Consider the following 15,788-nt stretch of genomic DNA (forward strand, 5'->3'; position numbering starts at 1 on the left):
CTGCATAGTACGCAAATGTTTGGACAAAGACTAGAAAGAAACAAAAAAAGAAAACTGAAACATAGGTAAGAACCCAAACACACACAGAAGGATTGCACAGTTCGGCGTTCAGTATCACCAGACCTTGTGTACGTGAGGTGATGGAACAAAACAGCAATGTATGGTGCCACATCTTTTATCGCAACCAATAGAAAATGTTATTGTCATAAGATAGGCAAAGTTTTTTAAAAAACAGTAACTGTCAGATTAACTGAGAGAAATTTTCTCTGCTGGTTTGAAGATGCATACATCTTCACAATGGGGTATTGCTTTGCTTGGACTTAAATATTTTTATCACCAACAATGTATTCACTTTTATGTACTAAACAGATAAAATTTTCTCCAGGTAACTAGAAAACTATTTACAAGTTAATTCAGCTACAAGCCACCTAACCTGCAACTAACAATTGACATTCAAATGCTATTCTCCAGTATCAAGAAGATTGTCATTATTACGAGCAAGACTAAACTTTACCTTAGAAAGTTAACAGCAGTAAATTTTGCTTTGTTTCAAGTTAGGTTTTTTGGACAGGCAAAAATATGCCATAGCAAAAGTTCTTAAGTTTGTGGAGTGTTTCTCCTACATACTTTCTTTAGGTTGTTAATTCTGTGAAAGCCCCTTGAGGTGCTATCACACAATTAAAAAAGTCCACCTCTCAACTGCATTGAGAGGTTTCTAAAGGATTTGCTTTTCATGTACCAAAATGAGACTTGGTTTAAAACCTTCATGTAATATGCGATGGACTCTACAGCACCACAGACTAGTTCAGAACAACGTATTCCCACAAGTTGGAAAACGATGAGAAAAAGTTTATCCTTTTCTGTTAAAGAGAGCTACTGCAGTTATCTGGGAGATGTTCGGGTCTGCAGCGTTCCAAAGGCAATCACAGCAGTATGTCACATAAAATATATATAGGACGAAAATATCAAATAAAAGCAGTTAAAGGACTTTATTAGAGCTTTCTTAACAAATTTAAAAATGTATTTGTTTAACATCTGTAGAAGTAATCTTTATTGAATTAATTATGCGCAGATAACAACATGCAGTGAAAAGAAAACATTAGACGAGAAGTATGTGGAAATCAACACCGAGCATAACTGAAGGCTGCAATTTCTTTCTTCATTTCCTAATAAGAAAAAAAGACAAACTAGCAGTCAGCATGAACAAAAGCTTACGAACCCTGTTTATTTCTTCATAAAAAATAACAAAGGATCTGTACACACATACCACTGGTAGTAAGATTTAGCAAATACATGCGCTAGCACCACCGTAACATCTTTCTATACCCACTGGCTTCAAACACATGCTTATGTGTCCCAAATAGACTACAGAGACTGCGTGGTTCTGTATCAAGAGACTATGGAACCGTATCGACAGCGGTTCCAACAGTTAGAAAGAGGAGACAGTTCCTGAAAAGGCACAACTAAAAGCTGGAAACATTCTTTTCTGCACTCGGAATATTTACTTGTTAAAGTCTTATCTCTTCATACAGTAGAGCTTGCTCCTGACTGACCTGCAGTGTCACTCTGAAGAGGAGATTTTTTTTTTTGTTAAAGCTAAAGGTAGAAGTAGCAAACAAAGAAATCCAGTCTCAACTTTCAATGCTTCAAGCCACAAAACCTCACAAGCCCCAAGATAACATTAATAAATGCCTTCTCATGCTAAACAACGTCATTATACTAGATGAGAGATGGGCCCATTTTTCAGGAACGGCCTCCCTGAATCCAAATAATCCTCCCTGTTGCACAATCAGAACAGAACATCGGTTCTAACTCCTTCTCTGATGTGGAAGAAGAGATCCAGATGACCCGAGCTGAAGAGAAGAGGCTTCCTCTTTTTTAAGGCAGGCTGAGAGGCATAAAGAATTTTCTCTATTCTCAGTCACAAGCATCTCAAAGACAAAGGGATTCAAGGATCTTGAATCTGACAACTGACTCTCCAACCTATCTCAATCGACTCAATGCTGGGAATGCCTGACTGGGACCACGGGCATCTCCGGAAGACTTCTGACAACTCAGAAATCCTCTCTTAGCGGAAAAGAACAGAGAATTTGACTCATTAACATGAAACCGTCAGAGGCAGAAATCTCCCCATGTGTCAAATTAAAGATGCTCGAGCCATGCTTGTTAAAAAGAGATTATGGTGAGACCAGAGAAAAGTCTCAAACTCTTGTTAGGTTTCATACCTAATTTCTTTTCAGGAAGGGAAGGACTACTCTATGAAGTGTTACCGTGTCTGACTGCCTGTAAGGGGAGGAAGAGGAAGCAACAGACTGGGGAAAGCACCCTCCTTATGTAGCCCCCCCCAGCCCTAAAAAGGGTCTGGAGAAGGACTATTGACAGACTGAGGTTAACTGCTTTGAGAGGGCTGTGTGGGTGGACCCATTGTCTTCCAGTTCAAGCCATTTCCTGCTGAAACTGCCAACGATTATGCCAAATACAACAATGGGTTTGCAATATGGATAAACCTCTTCCAGACTGAAATGAAAAAGCCTCGTAACACAGGCAACTTAGCAGTAAAGAGTAATGCTAAGGAAGCGTGATGTCCAGAGTGCACACGTACACATGCCTAAGACACACATGCATAACAGTGATAGAAAGTGCTGTAAGAAAAAAAAAAAATTACCTGCACTAATTCAGTTTTGTCGTAATCTTCCCGATGTTGGTATATGGACTGACTCAGAACAGCGTACAGTTTTTCCATGCAAAATATACTGAACTTTTTAGTTACTGCCGTGACATAACGCAACAGTTGCTGAAGAAAAAAAAAAAAGGAAACTACAAGTTTGGAATAGTGCAAGATCCTTTGAATAGGCTCTTCATGTTTTCAGAAGCTAAACAATAACAATACAACACAAACGACATCCTACTTTCTTATTTTATGAAACATGAGTGACACTTCAGAGAACAGACGAAACATCTCACAAGATTTAACTGAAGAAAAGGAGTTACTTTTTCATACTTCAGAGAAAAGGAAAGCTTAAATTTCAGACAGTATTTTATTAGTCATCAATCTATCACATCAACAATCCTAATCGTGAATCAACTGCTTCCAGAACAGCAGGGAATGACACAATCCACTTTGTGGTAGAGTTGCTGCCACAGCAAAGCCACTGTTCCATTTTATTAGAGAAACTGTTGCTGCAATGCAGGGCACTGTAAAATGGATCTTTGGAAGCCAGGCTACAAATCTTCTGGATCCAGCTGTGCCAGCTGGAAACAGAAGCAGCCTTGGGTGCTCACCTTTACCCATTAGCTGAACGTGTAGTGTGCCTACAGCTCTGCTGGCAGAACACACTGCTCAAACGTCTGAAGCAGCTCAGGGAGCAAAGTTACCTCAGTTGGCTCCTGCCTTTAAACTGACGAGTGGATAAACTAGCAGAGTGACTCTGCCTGTAGCAAATTACCAATCTCGCACACAGTCCTTTCTGTTACCAAAGATGCGAATGCAATCATCTCTGGGAACACGACAGTGACAAACTAGCGGCAGCACCTTCTTCCACTGCTGGGGCTATTCAGTGCCTGTGTGTTGTGTGAGGCTGTGAAGATGTAGCTTAAGAGAGCAGCCGTACCAAAGGAAAGTATTACTGCCTCACAACTGCCTGTCGTCAAACTCTGCCTCCCTCAGATCAACTAGCACAAAAGCTGAGTATTCCCCTCAACTTCATTCTACACAACCCGCAGATAAAACGCACAAAACCCACGCAGCGTGCTTTCAGCTGCTGCAAACAGAAAAGGCAGGATGCGACAGAGGTGTATGGTCACCATCCCGCGTGAAACGATTTCTAATTGCTGCCACATAGATGACTGCATGCGTTTCTACACGTTCATAAAGCTCTAGGCCTATTACCAAGCAAATAAACGAACAAAAACCCCCAAACAAAACCAAGCAGCTACATTTTGGAGGTTCACCTAGCTTATTCACTGCAGGTGAATCCTACAGAGGCTCTCTGGTACGAGCAGCTAGTTCCAATGGCATCCACGTTGATGAAACAAATTTTCCAAAAGATGCGTTTCATGACTGTAGCTCTCAGAGCTGAAACATATCTAAGGGCTCTACTGTACCATTTCCACAGTGGGCAGTAACTTTGGAGCACACACTGTTAGCACCCTGACTCTCTGAAAAACCTGTGTGGCTTCTCTACACACAGAAGCAGACATGAACAACAACAACCCCCGCCCCCCGCCCCGCCCCCGAAATCTGCTTCCTTAGGAAGCCAGCTTTAAAAAGTTGGTTTCACCTCCACAAATTAGGTCACAGCTTAAAAATGTGACAGAAATTGTGTTGGCAAGCCCCTGCACCGCATGGGATTCCTATCTGGTCCCATTCTCCCCACACAGGGGAAACAGCCGTGTAATACCCCCTCTCTCATCAGGGCAGGTAAAGAGCAGGCCTCCTCTGCTTTGGCCAACCTCCAGGACTCCAACCTAGCAATTTTCCTAACTTCCTCACTGCAATATCCCCTGAAGATGAGGCCCTTGTTCTACCCTCTGCAATCCACGCAAAGGAATCTCCTTTACCCCCTGCAGCTAGGCCATTTTTAACCCTTTCCCCAACTGTAGCCTAGGATAGCGGCTTCTACGAGGGACTGGAAAACCCTTATAACACTGTAACTGTAGGAATGTAAAATTCTCACACTGGGTTTTGAAAGAATTTCAGAAAAGTAGGTATTAGTATTTTATCCTTGATGAGCTTTATGTCAACCTAACTTCAGGTTTCGAGTCATCACTGCTAGAAATAAAGGTTCTTTTCAGGTTCCTAATAACTGAAAACATGCAAAACCCAAAACCCAGCCCCCAAATCCATCGTAACAACTGTTAAGACATTAGGAACCAACAGTACTAGCAGGCTGTTAGTGGGCTATTTTCAAATTCAACAAGCCCTTTTAAATTAAAGATGAGGAAGAGAACCAAAATCAAGAACAGCAGCCTACACCAGCTGCGGCAACACAGCAGTCAGAGTCCATTACAGGTTGAATTCTTTCACAAGCTTTATATCCTTCCCATAAATTGTTTTAATTGGCATTGGTTAACTGACTTAATTCACACGTAGCAAGGCAACGTCCTGTTTCAGTATTAACAAAATTGAAATTAGACTTACTTTGAGCTCATAGTAATCCACAATCACTGGCTGTGTGAGAATTTCCTTGGCTTTATCGGCACACGTCACCTGTTGCTCTTCTGCCTGAGAATGTGTCCCACGAGTCGTACGGCGTACCCACGAATCTGGAACGACACAAGTTTCTTAAAGTCAGCATTTCTGTTTATCTGGAACACAGTGTCGGCGAAGTATCCTGTACCTGGAATACAGTCGCTTTCTGCGATGACAGAGACAGGATTTCTACCATTTTTTCACTGAGAAATGCTTGACTTTTACTTACTTTCTGGCAAAAGTCACTGCTCCGTAACAATTAGACACAAAAAAAATGCACTAGAGGAAAAAGGCAGGGTAAAACCAGGAAAAAAAATAGAGTCACATTGCCATTAACAGCACTGCTCGGTAACACTCCAAAATAATTAAGGTTAAGGAAACACATCTTCCATTGCAAACATTAGGACGTAAGTCTTGTATTCTGCAGGGGACTCTGGGCCCATGCCGCTTGAAGTACAGCTTGAAGTTGGGCAGCATTATAGATGCAATTTTAAGGGAATATTTGCCGGAGAAAAAAATTGTCCCTAAAGACTTACACCTCATATGCTTTCTGATGCAGTTAACCTTGTTTAAAACAAACTTTGCACTTTTGCCTTCCAGAAAAACCCACCGTTCCTTGTATTCACGGAGTGCAGCACGAAGCACGTGGGTGAAGTCAACGGCAAAATTCCCAGTCATGCCAGTGAGACCAGGAAACTTCACACCACGTCATGCGTTTTAACTGAACGAGATCCAGGTCCCTTTGTTCTTTCATGTCCTTTTCACAGGAAAAGTGAGGAAATAAGGATCTCTCCCTGTCTATTATTATTGCTTCCCTAATTTTTCCCCTTTCCCCCTTCGGCTGGAAATCACAGTAAGAGGTGGCACAGAGTTCAACGTTTGAGGGCAGAGAAGGGAAAAATACTGTTTCGTATAACTAAAAACTAGTTGAGTATTCAGAAACTGCCATGGACAACATTTTTGCCTCCGAGAGGTAGCAACTTGGGAGCCATGAAATGTCGGTTGGGCCATCAGGGCCAGTGTCTTTCAATGTAAACCAACCACTGCACTTGAACTTCAGAACCATATTGAATGAACAACCTCTGGATTTATCTCACATTTTGAAACAAATTAAAAAACGTAACGCCTCTGGCATGAAGAACCAGGCATCAGAGAAACCTGTTATGTCACAAGAACAGAGAAGGTAGCGGTGACTTTAGCACCTTCTCCAAGGAAGTCTGAATAAAATGCAACTTACTGTTAGAGCGGGGTGTACTGGCATCTACAGGTGCTGCTGCTATCTTCATTTTTTCATTACACTTTGGGTCTGTTTTCGTACACCCAGGAACGGAGTTCTGCTTTGGCATTACACGGTAGTAAGAGGGAGCATACTTTGAAGAGCTACAACCTTGCAATAAAGAACAGATAGCAAAGAATTGTGTCTTGCGTTGTTGGTTACAAATCCTGAGACAAGCCTTAAGATCCTTCGTATCAAAAAACCATACCTCTTTTCTTACGAGATTCTTGAATTTCTTCACAGCGTTGTTCAAAGTCTTCATCTATTTCTTCCCTCACTATGGCATACGCAGTATCTCTCAAAGTACAAGCTCTGTGCCTAATGAGACGATCTGCAATTTTACAGTCAGACCTGAGTATTTTCTAACAGCCAACAAAATCCTTTGATTACTTGGAAAGATTTTGCTCTTGTCATAGGTAGGTTCTGAAAAGTCCTCTCAGTGAATATTTTCAGCGTAACAAGATAAAAGTTAATTATTAAAGCAAAAGCACTAGTTACTGATCAACGCTTCTATCACAATTGCATGCCCAAGTAGTTTAATGCTACAACATTTACTTCCTGGCAAGAAATGCTCTCTGTTGATGTTTAAAATGATCTGATCCCAGGTCTACTGTCCACAGATGACATTTATCAATTTATACCTTTCAAATTGTTCCAAATTAGGGATAAAAACACATCCTCACCTCCAGGATCTTTATCTGGGTTGTACTCTAAAGCATTGCTACAGATTAGATCGATGTCTCTTAAAAAGTCTCCTGCAGTTAGGTACTGGTGCAAGTCAATCTTAGAGAGAATTGCCGACAGGTCCATGGGCTGTTTAATAACTGCGTCATAATCAGGTACCTACAAATGAAATGTATGTGCTCAGAGATTTAACACAGTATCTACCAAAATTCATTCTTTTAATAAAGTCAAATAAAGGACTTAAAACCCCCAAATATTTATGGCACCTCCAAAGATGTGGAAATTAACCAGTTAGGTTCTTGAAAACAGAAGGGCTATTTCAACTGGCTTTGAAGAGACAGGCCTGAAGAGGGGAAAAAAAGCAGCAGGGAGGTCAGAAGCACGTGCGGGGCAGAGAAGGGAAGAGACACCCAGACTTACCCAATGAATTAAATGAGAGAGAGAGACATAAGAAGCGTATGGGTGGAAGAAGAAACCACACAGCCCTTAGGGTTGATCTTGTACTGAGGAGCCCCAGCTGAAACAGAGAACAGACTCAACCTTTATTTTAAAAACTGCTGCTTCTACTTCTGTTCTTACAGAAACTATTGACAGTCAGTCAAAGAGCTTTAGGCTTTATTAAAACAGTCCTATAGATGCTGTTTATAAAGAAAGAGACCTCTGCTCTTTTCACTGCTGTAACATGCCTACACATCGAGGCCTTTGCCTGAGCAAACTGTGTTGGCATTTGGTCTGACTGGCAGTTGGAGTAGATGGTCATCGTAGGGCCCTTCCAACTGAAATATTCTGAAGTTCTAAAAGACATTTTAGAAGGAACCTGGGGCTTTCACTGATTACTTAAAGAACAGACATTTGACAGCCTCAAGGAGTCAGCAAAGTAAAAGCAAAATTCATTGCTTGCTTGCTTGCTGAAAAATTGGAATAGTACAGTCCTAAAAACAAAGACAAACCTTCATATAAAGAGCACACAGACACTGAGAAATACACACGCAGACAAATTATGAACAGAGACAGATAAAATGGTATTACAGATCAACACTAACTTACCTCCTCTGGGTCAACAGGCTTTGTAAATGCTCTGAAACGTCTGTCAATGGCAAGTCTATGAGTCACATCCCTTAAGAAAATCCTAAGTTCACGCAACGTGTCCTCCTCCTGCTCCTCCAGTTGGTTGATTTCTTCCTCAGTCAGCTGTTGAGGCTTAGGCGGTGGTGCTACAGGCAGCACTTCCAATGGCCGCCACGCTTAATTGAATCAGAAACTTTTAGTCAATTTACGGTACTCAAATACAAGCGTATGACAAATTATCGCTAGAAAATTACCACCAAAGCAAATAGTGTATAGCTATGAACTTACAGTTAGCAAAGTTTTATAAGTAGAATAGCCTCACCTGCACTGTTTTTTGATGCAGGAGCTTTAGCAGCTTGATTTACAATTAAGTCCTCAAAAAACATTCTTCTTTCTTCCTCATTAGGCAACTGGATTTTGAAAACTTCTTCATAATCATCAATAAACAATTCTTTTATCTAAAGCATGAGGAGAAAAGATATTTCAGATATAAGGCCACACAAATTCATACTCTAGTCCAAAAAGATGAGTACCTTTCAAAATTAAACCGAATAATCACCTGAGTAAGACAAACTGTGAGAAGCTATCTGCTTGTCCTTCAAACTCTAGATTTTCCTAGGTTAGCACGGCAGATTAAAATATCTTCTCTAAGGAACACCTCTAGATTTAAAGCTCAATGAAGGGACCGTGTGATACACTGATCAAGTGGGGACATTCACCACCTCCAGGACTGCTTATTTTCTATTTACCTGCCTTGCTGGTTTCAATCTCTATGGCATCTAGAGAGGGAACAGGCAGGGTTCAGCAGACAAATGCGGGCTTTTTGGTAAGGTGTTTGGGGTTTTTTTTTTTTGTTAAATTAATTTAAGCGAGGTGTCTGAGGCTGTATACTTCCAGGTTTTACTCCGTTTTTCAGTCTCTACTACCAAAAGTTATGGAAGGAATTTCAATACTTATTTTAGAAGGACTTCATTAACAGTATTAAAACTCCTCTAGAAAGTTAAGCCCTTTCAAAGCAGTTGATGACAAACACATCTAGGTAAGCCCCCCGCAGTAACTGAGACAAAATAATCAGGGCAGCATCTTCACATTTTGAATATCCTCCTTTAATGCACACTCTCAGATGTCTAGGAAGCTAAGCATGTACTCTTACTGAATTTTGTTAAGGAATACCACTAAAAATCCACTTCCAAGTTACTGAAACAGAAGTTGGAACTCGGCTTTCTCATTTGTAAAGCTTTCACTTACATGAACAAAGAAATTGAAATTTTTATTAAAGAATTTAAAGATGAAATTCCGTTCCATCATTACAGTGTGACCACCGTACTTTTTCAGTAAAAATATCTTTCAATTTCAGTACAAATGTTTTCAGTAAAAATATTTTTTTCCCATTTCCATTTCAAGCACCATATATTCTTGACTAAGTACATACCTAACCATCCTGAAGTGACTGGATTTATTGTCTGAAGTAAATGGCTACATCTGTCTAACAAGCATGAGTGTGTGAGAAGGGGGAAAAAGTTGGGTCAAAGTCAATCTCTTTACTCAGAAGACACTTTAGACAAACGCTTTCGGCATTGTGTTGTCTAAGCAAATTTTAAGAGACCTGGGTAGGGTGCCTGAGTAATAACAGTATGCATTTGCTTAAGTACTCCAATGCTTAAAGGATTTATAGCTGAACAAGAAATTGAATAAAAAAAGTCACGACAGAAATACCTCTGTTGGGAGATCTGCGTGACACACATCGGATGTTGCAAGCAGCAAAACTGGAGCAAATGCTGGAATGTTCTGCAGTAGCGTTGTAAAAGTAGCTTTCAGTGTAGCTCCAACAGCCTCCCACCACAAATGGATATGTGGGATATAAATGATACTCGGCGCTGTTCTTTGAGCTTCTCGCATCAACTGGTGAAATGAAAGCTTGGATAAGAAAACTAAACCATGTGCAATAGGCTAATAAATAACTACGTATCAGTCAAACTATCTTACGAAGTGGGAGTACGTGAAGCCAAAACACAAAACCAAACCAACAAAAGAACAACTCCTTAACAATAAGGTAAAACGTTTACTTTGACTCAAATATAGACATTGCTACGCAGACAGACCTGAAGCTCTACCTGATTTCAAAACTACTCAGGTGTAAGGGAACTCCTAAAGCGCCTCACAACTTAGCTGGTGTAGTGGTGTGCCTGAAAACACAAGCCTAACCCTTCTTCAAGATGTATTAGTCTGGGTAAGTCACTACACGACTGCAACTACACGACCGACTACACCATCTTCAATTCAGAGCAGGCACATAGCCAAGTCAGTCTGGAGCACAGTCTGAACAAACACAGACAGACCTATGTGAAAAGATGGGGGCTGATGCTGTAAGAGGAGCCTGGTTACAATTCAAAATTTCAAGTATGTTTTATAAGAGGTGACCAGTCTTCAGCCTGCCTGAACAGCTAAATCACGCACAGCCTCTCATTACCAAAGGATCCATCAGACCCGATTACACGCTTTGGATGGCCGCAAGCCGTTGCCTACAGATGGTACCTCGATCGCAGAAGAGAGCGTGCACCTACTGCGTGAGGGAAGTGGCAACAGCCCTTTCACGTGACAAATTTCTCCGTGGACCCTTTCAGATTATTAAGATTCAGGGGGTTCCTGTCACAAAATGGGAAGCGCACGTGGTGTGTCTGGGCAGTGACTAGACACGGTAGCTATACGACCGCAGAAGCAACCGTAACGTAACAAAAAAGGAATTGTGCCTCTTCTGTGACAAATGAGTATCCGGTCCTGTAGTGTGTCTGTCCTTACTTGTCCAGCTCTCAAATGCTGCTGCCTAAAGGTCAAGATATTTTAATACAGTGATGCCAAACAACAAAATGGCTTTCCTGCCTAAAAGTAAAAAGGAAAACAGCACTACCTCTGCTTATATTTAATTTTCACAGTTAAGAAAAACATACCAGTGTACAAATGTAAGTGTTCCATGAATTTTAATGCTTTTACTGCATATACTACAGCAGTGGAAGCTGTATATGTATACACACACACGCGCACGCGTACATATGTAAAAAAAAGAAACACTTCTTTTCCCCAAAACCTTGATTGCCTTTTTATTATATTTAATAAAAAAGCCTACAAAAAGTGCGTGACCTGCAGTCAGGCTGATGCAGAGCCACCTACTGGGAGCAGAGTCTCGTAAGCAGCAATGAAAACAACTTTCTGGATCCCACCGAAATGGGCAGGATTTCTTGCGATAAAGAGGGATTTATTAGCAGCACCTCCCAGCTTCCCAAGCTGCTAGCAAATTCCTCACGGCTTAATTTGGAATAGAAAATACGGCCATCTACAACATCCTTACTCGGGATTATATGATCTAAAAAGAAACGTGCATTTTCGGACAGAAGTAAACCTAACAGCACGTTCAAACCAGGCCACCTCTATTAACAATGAATTTTGCTTATTTTACTAGTTTATATACAGTTCATGAAGCCTATGAGATTAAAAAGAAAAAAAAGATACCCGTGCACATGTTTCTTCCGGTGATGTGGCGGTAACAAACAAAGCAGGTAGGTCTAGCGTATAAACTGGAAACTTTTCCAGGGCATGTATTACCGCAGGTGCCAAATGAGAAGCTTGCCCGCATCCTGGCTCTCCAACTAGTAAGAACCGTGGCCTGCAAGATGTTGGCTGGTAATAAGCATTTCTAGAACAATTAGAAGATAGTAAGTTTCAAAATGAAGTGATGACTAGGCACACAGATGTTAAAGGTTTTTTCCTAACCTCGGGTTTTTTTTGGTAAATACTCTCCATGTTCCAGTAAATAATAAGCTGGTCTGTGATCAGGAAGACTATCAAAGCTCATTTTCTTACAACCTTGTACCATAGCTCCCCAAAGAAATCCTGCCAATCCCCAGCATCTCTGCTATTCGTTTGGCTGGCTTAAGTAATGGCTCTTAAATCACACACGGGGACTTGTCCAGCTAAATACACACACGACAACTGGTCAGTAACCTGATACGGAGGAGAAATACAACTCGCTCTCGCTCTCTCTCTCAACACACACCAATCTGGATCTGTACACCCCAATTTTCAGTAGGTCTTGAGTTTAAGTAACTACGAGATCTCTACATCTGTCAAGTTCAGCTGAAATTTGGCCGTAGTTACTGGAGATAGCGGGAAGGAAGGAGCAGAACAACGTTTCTAGGAAAAAATTAAGGTGGGCGCTGAAACACATGAGCTGTATCTGAAGTACGCAATTGGATTAGTTAAATTACAGCAGTACGCCAAATACGTACAAGATTGTATTCAGTCATTCTAATTGTTTCATCGTTGAATTGTGTATTAATTTCCTAGTAATCTTGCTTTCCTAGCATGAAACACATTTGTGAAGAGCGTTTGTTTTTTCCAGCACAATACCACTGTACCTTTACTGGCTGAAGTCAAAGATCTTAGAGACCTAACCAAACTCAGCTGGTCACATTTTCTGGACAGCATAGCGATAGAAACGGAGAAAAATAACTGACCCAACAGTGATGACAACAATCTATTTTTTCAACTGTTGGCTTATACACCTTCCACATTAAAATGTCAAAAGCTTAATATCAACATTTACCTGCTAAAATTGAGGAATTTTTCCTTTTCTCTACTGGGCATTTGATGAGTTGGCTTATCTTCAAAGATTGATGGCGATTCCTCATCACTGTCAACTGCATAATTTCTTAAAACATGATTTACACTGTCTGAAAGACAAGAGAGGTTTGTTAACTTTCCTGAATACTCCATATCTCACTCTCGCATTAACACAGCTTCAAATCAGTGCTGGAAATCCCTTTTCTTCTATTTCTTCATTTGAGGGCACACACCGAATGCTATTTTCTGAAGAGTTCGTCCTACCACAGACCTAAGGAGACTGCACAAGTCTCTACAAAGCTGTCCTAAGTGCTTGGGAGGTTGTTTGGGTTTTTTCTCCTTAGAAGAAAGATGATTAGGAACAACTTTGGTGGTTCCGAGACACCTGAAAAACCCAACAAGGCCACTTCTTTCTGGGGCAGGTTCCCGCACTGGAAGCGAGGGAATTAAGCGAGTGCGATGGCCACAAACTTCCATTTGCGTAGGACTAGTGAGTCAGAATATACAGACCAACACACCTGCTAAGTAAGGCTCCTCACAGATCACCGAATGAGTAGATAATGGAAGGCAGACAACAGAGAAGGGATGCAATTACCAATCCCCTAGCCTCTCTGCTTTTGTTTTGTTGGTGGATTTCTGCCTCTGTTTTACCAATGCTAACCTATCTCCTGGCTCTACTGGGAGTCATCCTGCTAGGACAGTCTCCAGAGATTAGCATAACTAACTATTAACAGATTTCCATTAATCAAGAGTGGAGTGAGTTTATCAATTTCTTTGCTCTCACCAACTGACAGAGTAAACCTGATCAGGGCTGATGCAGTCAGGGGTGTGAGCTCACGTATGCTAAGCCAAGTCCCAAAGTACACACTACTAAACCATTCTCATCTCCTGTACAAGTGTACAGTGTGATCCACAAACATTTAAGTTAAGAGACTATGGCTAAAAAAAAAATCACGATAGCTAAAACAGTATTTAGCTTAAACCGCTTCTGCTTGCATTGTGGTCCTGACATTCTTCAGACAGGAATTAGAAGCATTCATGTAAAAATACCTTTTTCCCCTCTATTTCAATATTTTGAAAGAGGTGCCTCATACTTTAAACCTCAGATCCATCTCTACAAATGACAAATATGATGTTAGCTACTGTCAGAAACAGGGTGCTGTAGTAGAGAACGCATAGTTCTCTACGGCCTATTGTGAGTCATTCACAGCTCCCATCCAGCACTTCACTTTAGAATCCAGACTAAAACCTATCCACCATGTTCCTGAAATAAAAGCATGCACATGCATATTCTGAAATTCTGCTGTCATTATGGCCAAGAGGTTTGTGTATGTTGACTGCACAAATGAGAATTTTTTGCTTTGACAGAATTTTAAAGTAGTGAATGTTATCGTTATACCTGGCTGTTGGTCCTTCTGTAGTGCAAACTCTGCGTGGGGAAATACTCTCTGCAAGGCTTGTAAAATTCTTGCTAAGGTGTTTTCAAGCAGTGGTTTTGAAACAGATGATAGCGCTCGCCCAGGTGAAGCCACAGCCCTCTGTGAAGCTGGAACAGTCTTCTGCATAGCCATGACAAAATCCTTTGCTGTTATTTTGATAGAAGCAACATCTAACTGCAGTTTCTCGCTACTTTTGTATAGCTGAGGATAGCGGCGGCGCAAAGCACAGAGGGCAGCTTCAGCACATAAGGATTTAATATCAGCACCACAGTACCCTAACAAAGAAAACAAGAATCAAATGTTACATCAGTCTCAGGCAACACAGAAGTCAAGGCCAAGGTTCCGTTCCCCAAGCGCAACACTGAAAGACTTTGTATGCGGCCAAAAATTAACAGTTTAAGAGAGAACGTAAAGAGTTACTGCACTGCAGAGAAGTTTTGTTACGTGGCTCGCAGCCTGATATCCTGCGCTTATTAAGCAGCCCCCTAATCAAAACTTTGCTCCCAGGGAAGATGCCCCAAACCCATTCAACGTTCTGAGAGACAGAAAGAAAATTAAAAGAAAAGAAGCATCTAACTTTCTTTGCTCCCACGGCGTGCCAGCCGCCTCACTCTGCAGCAAGGTGCAAGAGCTCGAGTACTGCCTGCTACAAGCTCAGATTCCTTCTTCGGACTCAGTCCCATGCAGTAACTCACTGTATTTTCAAACTTACCAACACATTTTTCAGCTAGCTCTTCAAGAAACATGTCCGATGGCTTTGGGGTCCAATCTCGTGTGTGAATCTTGAAAATCTCTTTTCTAGCCTGGAAATAAAATGGTCGCATTTTAGTTTGTCCAGAGTTTTCTCTTCAAAATCCCCGAAACAACACAAAACCCCCCACACCCTCACATTAATACAAATACTTGGTTTATCTGCTAAACTTTTAAGTATTTTACAGTTCGATTAATACGCTCTCTGCTTTTGCAGAGTAATTGCTGCAATTACTACAAAGACGAACAATAATTATGACTCAAACTACTGTCACTGATCCAGAAAATGTCAAACGTTGCCTATCTTCATCTCCGATCTTAGCAAGATCTTTTATTTAAGTATTCCCTGGTACACAGTTTAATTACGGCAGATTTCTAGAATTCTTCCACAGTAGGGAATCATATAGTGTATGTGTTTCACGGCACCTCCTCTCCTGTTCCTGAAAGGAGATAAAAACTGGAGACAAATGTTTCTGTTAAAGATGCTGTTTAGTGCACTTTTACTAGCCTTCAACCATAGCCAAATTAAAACACACAAGACCAGGGTTCCACACTATCTTCCTCCCCATATTTTTTGGTTGCTATACACCTACTTTTTCATTGCTTAGCTATCGCCATTGAACTAGAAGCTTCCCAAGCCCCACACCTGTCCAGCGTACCTCGCATCTTTGTCCAATAAGAAGTTACCAGTAAGAATGTCAGCTCCCAAAATACTTCCCTCCCAGGATACGCAGCCTGGGAACGATCCAGCACAGGTACATCC

This window comes from Grus americana, unplaced genomic scaffold (assembly GCF_028858705.1).
Source record: "Grus americana isolate bGruAme1 unplaced genomic scaffold, bGruAme1.mat scaffold_66, whole genome shotgun sequence".
Taxonomy (NCBI): Eukaryota; Metazoa; Chordata; class Aves; order Gruiformes; family Gruidae; genus Grus; species Grus americana.